This window comes from Euphorbia lathyris, chromosome 2 (assembly GCF_963576675.1).
Source record: "Euphorbia lathyris chromosome 2, ddEupLath1.1, whole genome shotgun sequence".
Classification (NCBI taxonomy): Eukaryota; Viridiplantae; Streptophyta; class Magnoliopsida; order Malpighiales; family Euphorbiaceae; genus Euphorbia; species Euphorbia lathyris.
This window is the reverse complement of record NC_088911.1, coordinates 30,236,136-30,250,134: the sequence shown is the minus strand read 5'-3', so window position 1 is coordinate 30,250,134 and position 13,999 is coordinate 30,236,136.

The window sequence follows — 13,999 nt, the reverse complement described above, 5'->3', positions numbered from 1 at the left end:
ATTTTAGTAGTATTTCAAATTCAGTTTAATTCAACTAGTTTTATAGTCTTTTATTTAAAGCTATATGTTGGAAACTCTATTAGTGACGTGTGTGGCATAATGACATGTAAATCTTTTGCCAGGCATGTGAAATTTTCACATGCATCTTTATAAAAAAAAAAATTCCTAGCTCTTTTTGTGTACCTTTGCTATTATTTTCTAACTTTCTGCTCCAACAATTTAAAATTGATTGTTCATAATTTTTGGCTATCCATTTGTAAAATATCCACAGCAATGAAAGAATGTGAAAGAAAGAAAAACTGCAGCATTCCTTTTATTCATTGTACCCTGAAAACATAGAAATAAGGTCTATAAAAGTCACCACTCCAACATACAAAAAAAAGGAAAATTAAGAATCTCTCACTAGGACAAAACAAAACAATGGTAAATATAACAACAACATAATAGGTCATGGATTAATGAGAAATAATAAAAGAGATCCCAAAAAATACTTAAAATTTTGAATGCTCCAAAATAGATTTAGGGTCCGTCTGGCTATTTGTTGTTTTCTGTTCATGTTTGTTGGTTGTTGTTCCTGTTTGCGTTTGGAAAAAGCTGTTGCTTTTCCAAAAAGCAGAGGTTCTCTCCTTTTGTTAAAAGCTACTTTTCAGCTATAAAATGCAAACAGGAGATACCTAACCAAACACCTAAAACTCAGCATTTTAAAATGAAAAAGCAAATAAAAGGTGAAAAGTAGGTAAACAAACACTCTGATAGTGAATGAAACTCAAAACACAAATCTCAATTATTATATTATTTTGAAAAGAAAACATCAATTTTAATAGAGTATTTGGTTTGTTTATGTAATTTGATCTTGATGGCAGCCTTAATTAATTGAACAGAAAATCCGTTATATATAAATGTAATATTGCTTACGAATTTGAACAAGAAGAAGAAGCTATTTCTCGGTGAACTATTTAGTCCCTGTCGTTAGACTCTCATGAAGATTCTGTTAGTCAATTTGAATTTGCGTTCTTCTTTTCCTTTATTTTCCGTTCCTTTAAACTCTAATGCATCTGAAATCAACTTTGAGTGTTCTTCTTGATTTTCTTCTTAATCGTTCAAATTCGTAAGCATTGGGTCTGCTCTTTTTCTTGTTCTCCATACAAATAGCTTCTTCTTCTAAATTGGATTTCCTCTTCTGAAGTTTGAAGGTAAATAGTAAACGGTAATTTAGTCATTTCCGAAGTCATAAATAGTAAAAAATATAACAAACAGACGGAATGACTAAACAGTTCACTGAGAAAAAGGTTAGAGACCTTACCATGTGTTTTTAAAAATACAAAGACTAAATAGTATGTTTTATCAAAATATAAGGACTAATAAATTAATTACCCTTATTTTTTTTTTTATGAAAATGTAATATTGAATTGAGTTAGTAATAGTAAGAAGAGTACGCTTGATTTTAATTAAATAAGGTTATGTGTCCGTTTCGAGTTAGAAAGTGGTTAAATGGAAAGTAGTGGTTGAGTTTGAGACCAAATTGAATGATGAGATAAGGAGACATCAAGTTCAAGGGGGAACAAAAGAGGTCCACTATGCTCAAATTACAAAGTTAATACTCTATTTATTTCTTCCCTTAATACACAACTACCCTTAACTGTTATATAAGGTTGATTTACATTAAGATTGATTTGAGTGGTTAAGGGTTTCAAGTTACTTAAATTTGATCTCGAGTTCAAGTTCTAACATGCATATATAGCTTTAATTGGGAGAGAATCCATCTAAAGAGTGTCTGACGAGTCTCGAATCGAGAAATTGAACAGACTGTAAAAAAAAGGGTAAATTCCAAAAAAAACTCTTGTGGTTTGATGTTGTTCCAAAAAAACTTTTGTGGTTTGTTATTACAAAAAAAAGGACTGTGGTTTTCGCCGTTACCCAAAAAACGGAAATTGACTTAACACCGTTAAATTGCTGACGTGGCACAGAGGTAAAACGGGAAAATCGATTTTTTTTTTTATTTTTTTTTTCCCTCTTCTCTCTCCTCCTTCGTCTCCTTTCTTTTTCTTCTTCTTCTTCCCAACCCAAATGTGATACATCAGGATCCACCACCACACCCGTCTGATCATTACTTCCTCCGCCGTTGCCGTTTCCGTTGCCTGCACGTGTAGGTTCTCCGGGATAAGTGATCAAATTCTGCCCTTTTCCGTTCTCAATCTGAATCCCGTGACACCCCTTCTCCAGTGGCACATCCAACGAAGCTTCCCTATCGTTTCCATCGGCCAATTCCTGGTGGTGGGTTTGGATTTGAGCGGCGGCGAGTTGTTGCTTAAAGATTGGTTCGATTTTGATTTCCTGGATCTCTTTAGAAACCAGAGGAATTTGGGGGGGTTTTTGTTGTTGTTATTTTTAGTCTTGGAGCGTAACTGACGTTTGTTTTGATAATTGATCACTCATTCCTGTTTTCTGATCAGACATTGTGAGCTTGTTTGTTGGGTAAGTGAGTGAAGATTAAAATTAAGATGGGCAGGAATTGGGGGTTTTATAGATTATACGACATTGAATTGTTGTTCGAATTTTACTTTTCTGAGCTGAATTTTGAGTTCAAGTTCATCAAATTGGGGGTTTTACAGATTACACAGCATTGAATTCTTGTTCGAATTTTAGTTTTCTAAAGCTGAATTTTTGGGGAGTTTTTCATATGGAGGGAATTGGAGAAGAGGAGGAGAGATGTGATTGGGAAGATGGAATTGGAGAAGAGGAGGAACCTCCAATGGCTCAATCTCTGAATTGGGGAAGAGGGAATTGAAGAAGAGGAGGAGAGATGTGATTGGGGAAGATGAAGATGGAAATAGTGGTAGTAAGAAAATTAAGTTTATCGGGAGCTTGTCGTCGTCGAACCGCCTGGTTTGTCAGGTGGATGAACTTACAGTAGCCATTGAATTTGCAGCAAGAAGAATTTGCCGCCTGGTTTGTCAAGGTCGAACGAAGAAGGAGAAGAATGTGCAGCAAGAAGAAGAATAATTATTATTTTTATTTTTTATTTTTTTATTTTAGTTCTGACAATTTTACCCCTGTGCCACGTCAGCACTTTAACGGTGTTAAGCCAATTTCCGTTTTTTGGGTAACGGCGCAAACCACATTCCTTTTTTTTTTGTAATAACAAACCACAAGAGTTTTTTGAAACAACATCAAACCGCAAGGGTTTTTTTTAGAATTTACCCAAAAAAAAAGCTAATTTTTTTTTAAGAGAACGAAGATATTATCTAATAATCAAGTGTAAGAGCATTACAAGCAAACTGAGAGGGGTTGGTATATCATTCCCCACGATCAGACACAGAACTTACAGCCCTAGCAAAAATGTGAGTTACTAAGTTTGCTGAATGACAAACAAACTTAACCGCGAAATCCACACGGTCTTTTAATAAGTGTCAACATTAATGGTCAGACATAAAGAATGTAGCATTAAACTACATTCAAAGGCAATAAATGAAGGATTGCTACGATTGTTATAGAATCCTGTATAAATACCCCCACTACGAGGTATTCTAGGTACACAGATTATTCTAACCCTAGTTTGTGATTATTATTTTATTCTAAAGATTATTACTGACTTTGGCATCGGAGTGCCCGGCCGATCCCAACGACATTCCACATGGAAGATCTCCAGTCAAAGATAATCAGCAGGATATCAAATTCTGATAACATCCGAAGAATGTCCTTGGGGCATAATCATAAATATCCATAGAACGAAGGATCAGTTGGTAAAGAAGTGTTCCGCTAAAGGAGATCTGCTAGACCAAGGTCATGGCGTATACCGAAAGTTGTATATCATGAAGGTCCTGCCACATGGACTCATCTCATTAGGGAGATCCACATCCGCCAGATAGGTATAAATACGCCCTCCCAGATGGATCCACCCAAAGAGTCATCAAACCGTTGCCAAAGAAACTGTTACCATCGAATTAATTTTATCCTATAATTTTATCCTATAATTAATTTAACCATAATTATAATCTAATTATAATTATCTAAATAAATTAATTATACGTAATATATATATTTTAGATAGGATAATACATTCTGAGTTAAAGATGTAATCAAATTAAATCTCCTAACTCATTTATCCCATAATTAATTTAACCACAATTATAATTATTTAAATAAATTAACTAAAATAATATACACATATACATATAAAATTCGCCCCCCTAATTCATCCATTTTTATCTCTCCATTCAATAATTACCATCTTGCCCTCTTTTGGTTCCAAGTCTTATGTGTGACCCATTAGGTTCTTATTACTACTAGTCGTATACATTTATTGAATTAATTTCCAAAATTACATTCAACCTTTTGTATATCAGAATGAGTGCGCAGACTGTGAATAGCAGAACCATAAACATTTCTCCAGAGCCATAAGAAGATAGGTTGATTCCGTCGTTGATCTTTCCGTATTAGGTCCAGTATAATTCGATCCTTCACCAGTTATATCCTTGAACGAATCTTGTGACTGTGAATATTGTCAAGTCACATATAACGAGATGTTCATTTTACTTGTTCAGGTAGAGTTAACTCCAAATAGATAGATTAAGTGAAATCTTCATTTCGACTCTTAATTTATCACCTTGCAAAGATTTAGAGTTAAGTCTCCACAAGCGATCATGGATATATCTCCCATTTATCAGGAGTGATGAATGCTCAATCCAATATTAACTATTTCGCAATTACTTTGTGTGATACCCAACACCTGCCCGCACACACCCCAGGATCCTTCCTGTTATGGATCATGTTTGAACAGAGTCAAAGTATCACCTCCATAATCCATAATCACTAATTAATATTTCTTTGAGTCTGGTGATTACTTATACCTACTAATACCAATGTGATAAATAAGTGACATAAGATAAATCCATCCATCATGTTATCTCAAGTCGGGTCCCCAATCCTAATGAACTCCTTCACCAGATCCATGTAACTGTCCAGATATCTCCATATCTGAAGCTTGTGAGATCAGCTCTCTGTTCATAACAGAAGACACTATTACATGCAAGTCTCAACAGTATTATGTTAATCCCTATATGAACATATTACTTGACTTGGGGTGGTTTTAAGTTTATTAGTTTATTATAAGGTTTGGTCTCACTTCATGCTTGTATGAACACTTTATAATCACTTTAAATAAACTTCGGGATTTTCTTTTATTTGACTTAATTAGTTCTTAAAAGATGAATGCCTTTATATAGTTAAAACAAACTATATCTTATTAAAACAAATGATATAAAAGAACAATTCATTTAAAATGTTTATATTCTAAACAATTGTCTATAGAACATAAAACCCCCAACAGATATGCCTCTCTCCAAGAGGTAAAAATCTGGTGCCCTTGTCATCAACGAGGGTGGAGTTGGCGGCTCCTAGGATCCGTCCGGGGGTGTCAAGAAGCCTCCCATTTTGCAACCTTTCCTTGTGAGTTATTGACACCTTTCTTTCCGTTTATTTACATAACTTTTGATCCCTTTTTTCTTGATGCTTTGGCAGGAAGAGAAGCCCCGTCTGGGGCGATACTGGGTAGGGGTGTATGGCCCTAATGTTACTATTGTGCATGCCAGAGTGTTAGATGACGCCCATGACGCGTTGAGGGAGCTTTCCAGAGTAGCGGAAGACATGAGCAAGTATCCGCCCATAAGCCAGCTCAACATGGCTATTAAAAAGTCTTTTGGGGTACTTGTTTTTTTCCTTAGCTTCTTCACGGTATGCTTTTTACCTAGTTTTTTATGTCTCTAACTTTTGTGCAGGCTTTCAATCATCTCAATGATGTGAAGGCTTCTCTGCTAGAAGCCGCTACTTACGCTGCAGATATCGTTAAGCTGAGGGATGAGCTGGCGAAGGAGTGGGCCAGTCGTCATTCCATCGTTATCCTTGCTAAGTCCCAGGCGGACCAAAATAAGGCATTGATTGAGGAGAAGACGAGGATGGAAGCGGAAAAGGCGGATCTGGTCAAGAAACTGGCAGATCAAGAAGTGCTCCTTGGTCTCAGGGTTGCCTACTTCGCTGAAAGGATGGGTGTCGCTTACGGGCGGGACAACCCAGGGGTGGACCTGGTGGAGACTGATATGGAGATTCCTTCAGAGGAAGAGGCTCGAAGGTACGACGCATGGAGGATCCAGTGGGTGCTATCAAGGCCGAGATCCTAGGTGCTCCAAAACCCTCCTCAGTTGTCCAAGCAAGGGATTGGTCCGAGGTTGAGGAGGAGGTCCGCCCTACAAACATCATACCTGAAGCTGGCTTTGAGGCTCCCGAGACCGTCCTTAACACTTCCCTCGATCCTCTTGTAGAGTAGGATTTTTGTAACTTCTATTTTGAGGCCTTTGGTGCCTTTATAATAAGTATGATATACTATTTGCTTTTAATATATGCGCGTATCCTTTTAGCGATATATTTTGTGCGAATCCTTTTTCTTCCAGTACTTGTTTACTTAGCATATATCTTTCAACAAGTAATTTTTAGAACTTGGTTTACTTAGAATTTCTCTAATTGGTCGGGATATGTGGCCAGTCGTACCTTAGAAGCTAGTAATAAGCTTGTGAATTTCCTTTTTCCTTAGGAAAAGAGAAAACCCGTCCTTGATGGGACTTTGCATTCTCCTATGAGGAGAGATTTGAGCTTTTAGAGAAGCTTGTAGGTTTCCTTTTTCTTTGAGGAAAAGAGAAAACTCGCCTTTGATGGGACTTGGTAGGCCCGTCCTTGGGGTTTTTGATGGGGAATACTTGCATCGTGCATTTTGTTGTCCCCCCTCCTTTTATATGGAGACATTTATGTTGCCAATAAACTCTTTATTACAATGGATAATGGTCCCCTTGAGAGCCTCATTAAAACCTTTAATGGGAAAGACCCTATTTAAGGAAAAAGAGTGCTCGAGATCTTTTATTATTTTTTTAGGGATAGGGGTATTTTAGTCATTATAAATGTGGTGGAGCTGAGGTGACGCGTTGACCAGACGTTGACTGGTCATTTTTACTTGTTGTACACTATAGTGGGAAATCACCTATAAAATCGTATATTAAAATGTGAAATAAGATAAAGATTGTACATCATTGATGAAATTTACCCGAAACAAACAAACAGAGTCAAATATACAATTTGAATCCATGTGGTAACTGTCAAGTCGTCTGCTTCATCATCAACATCAACATATGTGACATACATCTTTGATTTCACATATCCTTGTTTTGAACTTTCTTCTTCTTTTTAGTGCCAATACTTAGCTTTTATATGCTTTTTTCTATTACAAAATTGACATGTGAGTTTCTTTAAATAAAATTAATTCAAAATGTTATTTTAAATCATATAAATCACTAAAATATGTCAAACACGAGTGATATAAATCATTAACAATAATTTATTTAGTTTTTTTAGTGCCTTGGATTATGTCATAAACCACGTGTAAGGTTAGAAAACTTGATTAATATTCCGTAATATGGTAATTATTTCCTAAAGATTCTTAGCCTTCTATGGTTACTTTGTTTTTGACAAAGTAAAGCTTACTTTGTTTTTTCCACCATCGGATCATCATCCAATAGTGTCAAAAACAAAGTAAGCATAGCCTAACCCCTAAATTAAACTCTCTAAATACGGTTACAGTTATAAATTCATATACAAGACGAAACAAAATCATATTTCGGATACATTTCAAGATATCATTACACATCTAATTTAAGATATCATTACACATCTAATTTATAATAACAGGTGATGTGTAGTTACAAAATTCAAGATGATATTTCAAATTACCAGAGTATGTGGCTTGTATTATTTAGAATGATAATATACAACAAATTTTGTTCGACAGCACAGGTGGGAATCCGGTGGATTTGTCTCTGGTTTCTGATATGGTTCCTCAGGTTGTGATAGATTTTGAGAACACTTCTCTAACCATCTGCCCTGATGAGGATTGCATCCGTCATACGGTTTTTTCCATGGATCTTTCTAGCTCTCCTGGCCCTGACGGCTTCACCGGTCATTTCTTTCAGTCCTATTGAAGCATTGTGGGTAGTGATGTGTGTAAAATGGTTCAGTGGTTCTTTCAGCATGGGAAAATCTCTAGTGGGCTGAATTCAAGCTTGATGGCACTTATCCCCAAAGTCCCTGGTGCCTCGACAATTGAACAGTATAGGCCGATTGTTATGAGCAATTTCACATTCAAAATCATCTCAAAGATCTTAGCTGATAGGCTCGCCATTATTGCTAGCCGAATTGTTACAGAGAATCAATTTGGATTCATAAAAGGGTACCAAATCCATTAGTGCATTGCAATCGCTTCTGAAGGTGTCAATCTCTTGAATAAAAAATGTTTTGGTGGTAACATGTGCCTGAAGGTGGACATTAGAAAAGCCTTTGATACGTTAAACTGGCAATTTCTGTTTGAAGTTCTTAAGTCGTTTGGTTTTTCCTCTCAATTCATTGATTGGATTCATGCGATACTCTATTTGGCTCATATCTCGATTCTCACTGCTAATGGATCTGTTGGGTATGTCTCTTGCTCTCGAGGAGTAAGACAAGGAGATCCGCTTTCTCCTCTTCTATTTCGTTTAGCGGAGGATTTCCTTAGCCGTTTTATTAATGCCCATACCCTGCGTGGGTCGCTGTCTCCGATGGGTTATTCTACTTCTTCTGTAATACCTTTGCACTTGTTTTATGCAGATGATGTTTAAGTTTTCTACAGGGCAAACATCTCGAACATACATGCTCGCATGGATATTTTTTATTTATATGGCTCTCTATCTGGACAATTAGTGAATTGGCAAAAGTCTGAGATTTTCTTCGGGGATTCGATCTTACTCAGACGTCGGAACAGATTGGCGGGTCTAATTGGAATCAAAATTGGATCTCTCCCGTTTAATTACTTGCGCGTTCCTCTTTTTCAAAGGATCCCAAGAGCTAAATACCTTGCGGCGACTGCGGATAGAATTATTCTCTCTTTCTCGCACTGGGCGGGGACGTCTCTCTCTATGGCTGGTAGGCTAACACAATTCAGTTATCACTAGCTCTCTGATCCACACTGTCACACCCGACCCAAATCGGCATTGGGTATGAAGGGAAAATAGGATAATGAACGCCTATCGGTCTGAAACACGAATCTATTTTCTAATAGATACAAATTTATTTGGACTACCTAAAGTTTATTTAGTTATTTGGCTTGGACTCGATAATTCTATCGAGCTTCCTACGTATCCCGAACATCTTTTAATCTTTTCAATCGGGAATCAAAGCCACATAGTTCTACCTATTTAAATAGTTCTCTCAACTTATTGAGAGATTGATGAATTCAATAGACTTCACTTTATAGCTATATAATTTCGTTTTATCGCTACTACTATTCGCCATATATTTAATATCCTGATCTACCATTTCAACTCATCGATTAACCCGTTAAAAGCTTAATTTAATATCCTAATAGCTTAACTTAATTTCGAAATAGACCAAAACGCTTATTCAGACCATAGTAATTTATTTATTATATATATGCGAATACTTTATCGATTCGACAACATAAAACTTAAACTTAAAAACCTTAAAATCACGTTATCCAATCAAATCAAATCAAATCAAATCACAGATAAATATCGATATCGTTATATCGGCATTTTATCAAAATAACTCGTAACTAATCAAATGTTTTATCAAACCAATTCGTAATCAATCAAACGTTTTATCAAACCAAATCCGTAATTAAATAAACGCTTTATTAAACCAAATTCGTAATCAACCAAATTCGTAGTCAATCAAACTCGTAATTAATCGAACGTAAATCCTTATGTCATAATCGATTCATATCCGAAAACATAAAACCTTATATCCTTATATTAAAATCAACTCATAATTGAAAACGTAGAACCTTATATCAAAATCCTCATATCCATTCTAGAGTTTCTCCCCTTACGTATCAATCCACAAACCTCATAAGCGATATATAGTCGAGACGTCTCTTTAACCTTGCCTAATCCCGTATTGGTCTTACTCCACACTTCGCTGCCAATACCCGACTAGGTCTTTACACTGTGTACACAGGCCATGTTCACATGGTCTTCAAATATCAAAATCATCAATCCGGATTACTCTAGATGGATATAAAACTCATGAAATCACAGTATGCTCAAATATCTTTTCACAATCAAATTTCCAAATAATTCCATAATCATAAAGCATTTACCTTCAATTATAACAATTTCGTAAATCATCACAATTATTCAAAATAGTTTACAAACAAAACACCAAAATCCTTTAAAATTAATATTCTTTTAATATAAGTAATAAAAGCTCGTATAAATCACCGTTTCATAATTTAATCCAACTTCAGAAATTAAATAGCTCAAAATATTATATTAATAAATTTTAATATCGTTTACGAATAAATATTCTTAAAGGAATATTTTCGATCACCGAAACAAAACTCTAAACTAAATAATCAATTTGAACTATTAAACTCGTTAGACCACGTTAAACTTCTAAGAATATATTCATTCTAATTTTATATTCAAATTATTCTACTACTCTTTTTATTCAAATTATTGTGCCTAAACTTCTATATTCAAATTTGTATAGACTATATTTAACAATTATCGGTATTAGTCCTTCTAATATATAAATTCTTTTAACTCGACAATGTAAAGTCTCTAAACTATTAATCAAACACATTTATCAGACTATTGGAATTGTAACGTGTAAACTAAACTGATATTGTTAACTACGACCGAATGTTCAGTTAGACTCGTAACACTGCTAGAAATCTATTAATACTGAATTTCACGTTATTAAAAGATAACTAGTCTAAAATTTATATTTTTATTAATAATTGATAGACGCTAAATCATTAATTGTAAATCTATTAAAATTTAACGAAACTTATCAAAACCAAACTTACTTAAAATCATATCTATAATATTTTAAAAATAATTTGAGTATAAAATTCTGTTACCGAAATATCATCGGTCACCGAAAATCAGCATCTGGTTCATGTCGTCGGTGCACATTGAAACCGTTGCTTTTACTCGGACTCGTTTGTTATTTTTTTTAAATCAAACTTCTTTTTTTTGTTCTAAAAAACTCTCTCGTATACATACTAACCCCCAAAAAACAATATCCCTCCTTTCCTTTGATAAAATTAACCTCCTTTTATATTGAGATTTTTATTATTTTTTTTTTAATCAACACTTGACACATCACCAAGGCTTAACTTATATATATGACACGTAATCTTAACATATATAGGTATTTGACACGTTTTCATTAACTAACTACATGTATGACACTTATTATTTGTTTATAATTTTAAAATGGCACATTTTGGTTGAATATGTATTACACAAAACCATTTAATTATTATCTTTATTATTATCTTTTTCTTTCATTATATATTTTCGTAAAATAGTGTATTTGTTTTATACTAATAAAAAAAATATCATTTAAAGTCTTAATTTATAATTTCTTTTCAAGTTTACTCCAAACTTTTAATGTACATCTAAAACATTAAATTAAACCCGATAAATTAACTTGATAGTATATGTAAATTCGTAATTAATTAACACTATAAAAATTATATTATGATATATCGAAGATCAGAATTTTAGACACGGACGTTACACACACCTTTATGGTTTACAAATGGCATGTGAGTTTGCTAAATAGACTCAATAGACACATGAGGAATTTCATTTGGACGGGTTCAGTTTTATCCAAAAAGCTTGTTACTGTCCCCTTGAAGGTTTGCTTAAAGTCCTTAAAGGAAGGAGGGTTGGGTATTAAACACCTCTCGACCCTTAACTTGGCTATGAGTGGTAAATTGGCGTGGGGCTTTCTTTCCTCTAATTCTTTATGCTTTAATTTGTTGAGGATGCGTTTTCTAAACAGGGCTGGTTTGCCAAAGTTTCGGTTGCAGAGATCATCTGTTTGGTGGTCTGTCAAGGCCGCCTATCTCAAGTTACGGGAGAATTGTTTTTGGTCATTTGGATCATCTTCTGAGTTGTCATTCTGGAATTCGGAATGGATTTTGCCGCCCCTGACTGAACAGCTTGGGATTTCTATGTCAGACTGTTTGAAGCTCACTAATAGAATCTCAGATTTTTATGAAAATGGGAACTGGCGGGATCTTCCGATGCTGGCTAGTCCGCTGCACCAGCGCATCCGGAATATGCATGGAAATGGCTCTGAACATGATTTATGTTTTTAGAGACCTGCGAGCAATGGCCTCTTCACGGTAAACTTATTCTATCACTGGCTACGTGCTCCTCCGACTTTGCCTTTGGTTTTTCAGTCAATTTGGAAACCTTTTATTCAGCCGTCGCACTCCATGGTTTGCTCGTGTGCATACTGGGGCGCTTTACCAACTTATGATGCGCTCCGTGCTAGAGGTCTGCCTCTAATATCTCGTTGCCCGATCTGTTTAATGGCTTATGAGACGAGTGATCATTTGCTTGTTCATTGCCCCTTTGCTTCCCAAACCAGGTTCAGCATATCAGCTTTATTTGGTAGAAGACTTATACTTGATTCTTCTCTACAGACCCTCTTGCAACACGCCTTCTCACACAAGTTCAGTTCGCAAGTCCTTTCCCTCTGGCAGGTCGCGCTTGTCAACGTTGTTTGGTTGATCTGGTTTGTAAGAAATGCTGCTATTTTTTAGTGCAAGCCACCAAACATTAATGAGGCATTACGCTATCTTTGGTCTGCAATTCGTAGCTCTGATAGAATCAGCAACGGATCGGTATGGAATTCTGTTGTGGAGTTATCTATTCTCCACAATCTCGGGTTAAACGTTCGTCGTCATAGGGCCCCTCGAATCATTGAAGTTAGATGGCAGCCCCCTCCGTCTAATTGGATTAAAGCTAACACTGATGCCTCCGTGATCTCGGGTAGAGCTGGTTGCGGTGTGGTTTTTCAAAATAGTCAGGGGCATCCTCTTAGGTCATTTGCCTTCCCCCTTGATTGTGCTTTGGTACACATGACGGAATTGCAAGCCGCTATTTTTGCAGTTTCGATTGCGAGGTCACGTGGATGGACTCATCTCTGGATTGAAAGTGACTCGACTTACGTTATTCGAATTTTCCGTGCCCGTGCGTAGATCATTCCCTGGACAATGCGTGTGGATTGGTTAAATTATTTAGATTCAATGACGCATATTCAGGTGGTTGTCTCCCATGTGTTTCGTGAGGAAAATCAAGTGGCAGACGCTCTTGCTAATTACGGACATCTGGCCTCAGATTTACAAATGTGGAATACCCTTCCAGACTTATGCTCCCTTCTTGCTAGAGATAATGCCCTTGGTAGGGATATGTTTAGATTTTCTTAAAACATTCTTTGTACTGGTTTCATACTTTTTTCATCTCTTCATTTATATATTTGGTTCTTTGCCTTTTCGGGGGTGCCAACCTGGTTGGGATTCCCATTGGGCTAGGTCTGTATTTCAAAAAAATATATATATAATAGTACCGATTTTCCTTACACATAATCGGAAATCATATAATTGCACTGCGTAATCGTCCAATGATATCGGGCTATTATCCTTGCACGCTGTATCCTCAAGAATCATATATGGTTCTTGAAAATATGAGAAGAGATAGTTTAGGGTCATCCACCATGCCAGAAGTATCTCCAAATACCGAATCCATCGTCGAGTCCGAAGTTCCTGAAGAACATGAACGAAATGCAAACAATTTTAAAAGCATCGAAAATGAAATAGAACAATCTAAGTGATACATTTATGCCATAATTGGTTGATAATGACCACAGATCCATGAACACTAATGAAATCTTAGAAAGGCAACCGAAATTGCATGAATTTTTAGATAAAAATAAGGCTCAAAGTTCTTAAAGAGAATAACAAATTATGTCACGGGAACATACACTTTTTAAGCTTAACCCACATATATTGGATATAATTTAAGGTTGTAATCGAGTGAAGTCGAGCCAAGTTTTGACCTGTTTAGACTCGACTCGTCCGAAAATTGACGAGTTCGAGCTTAAT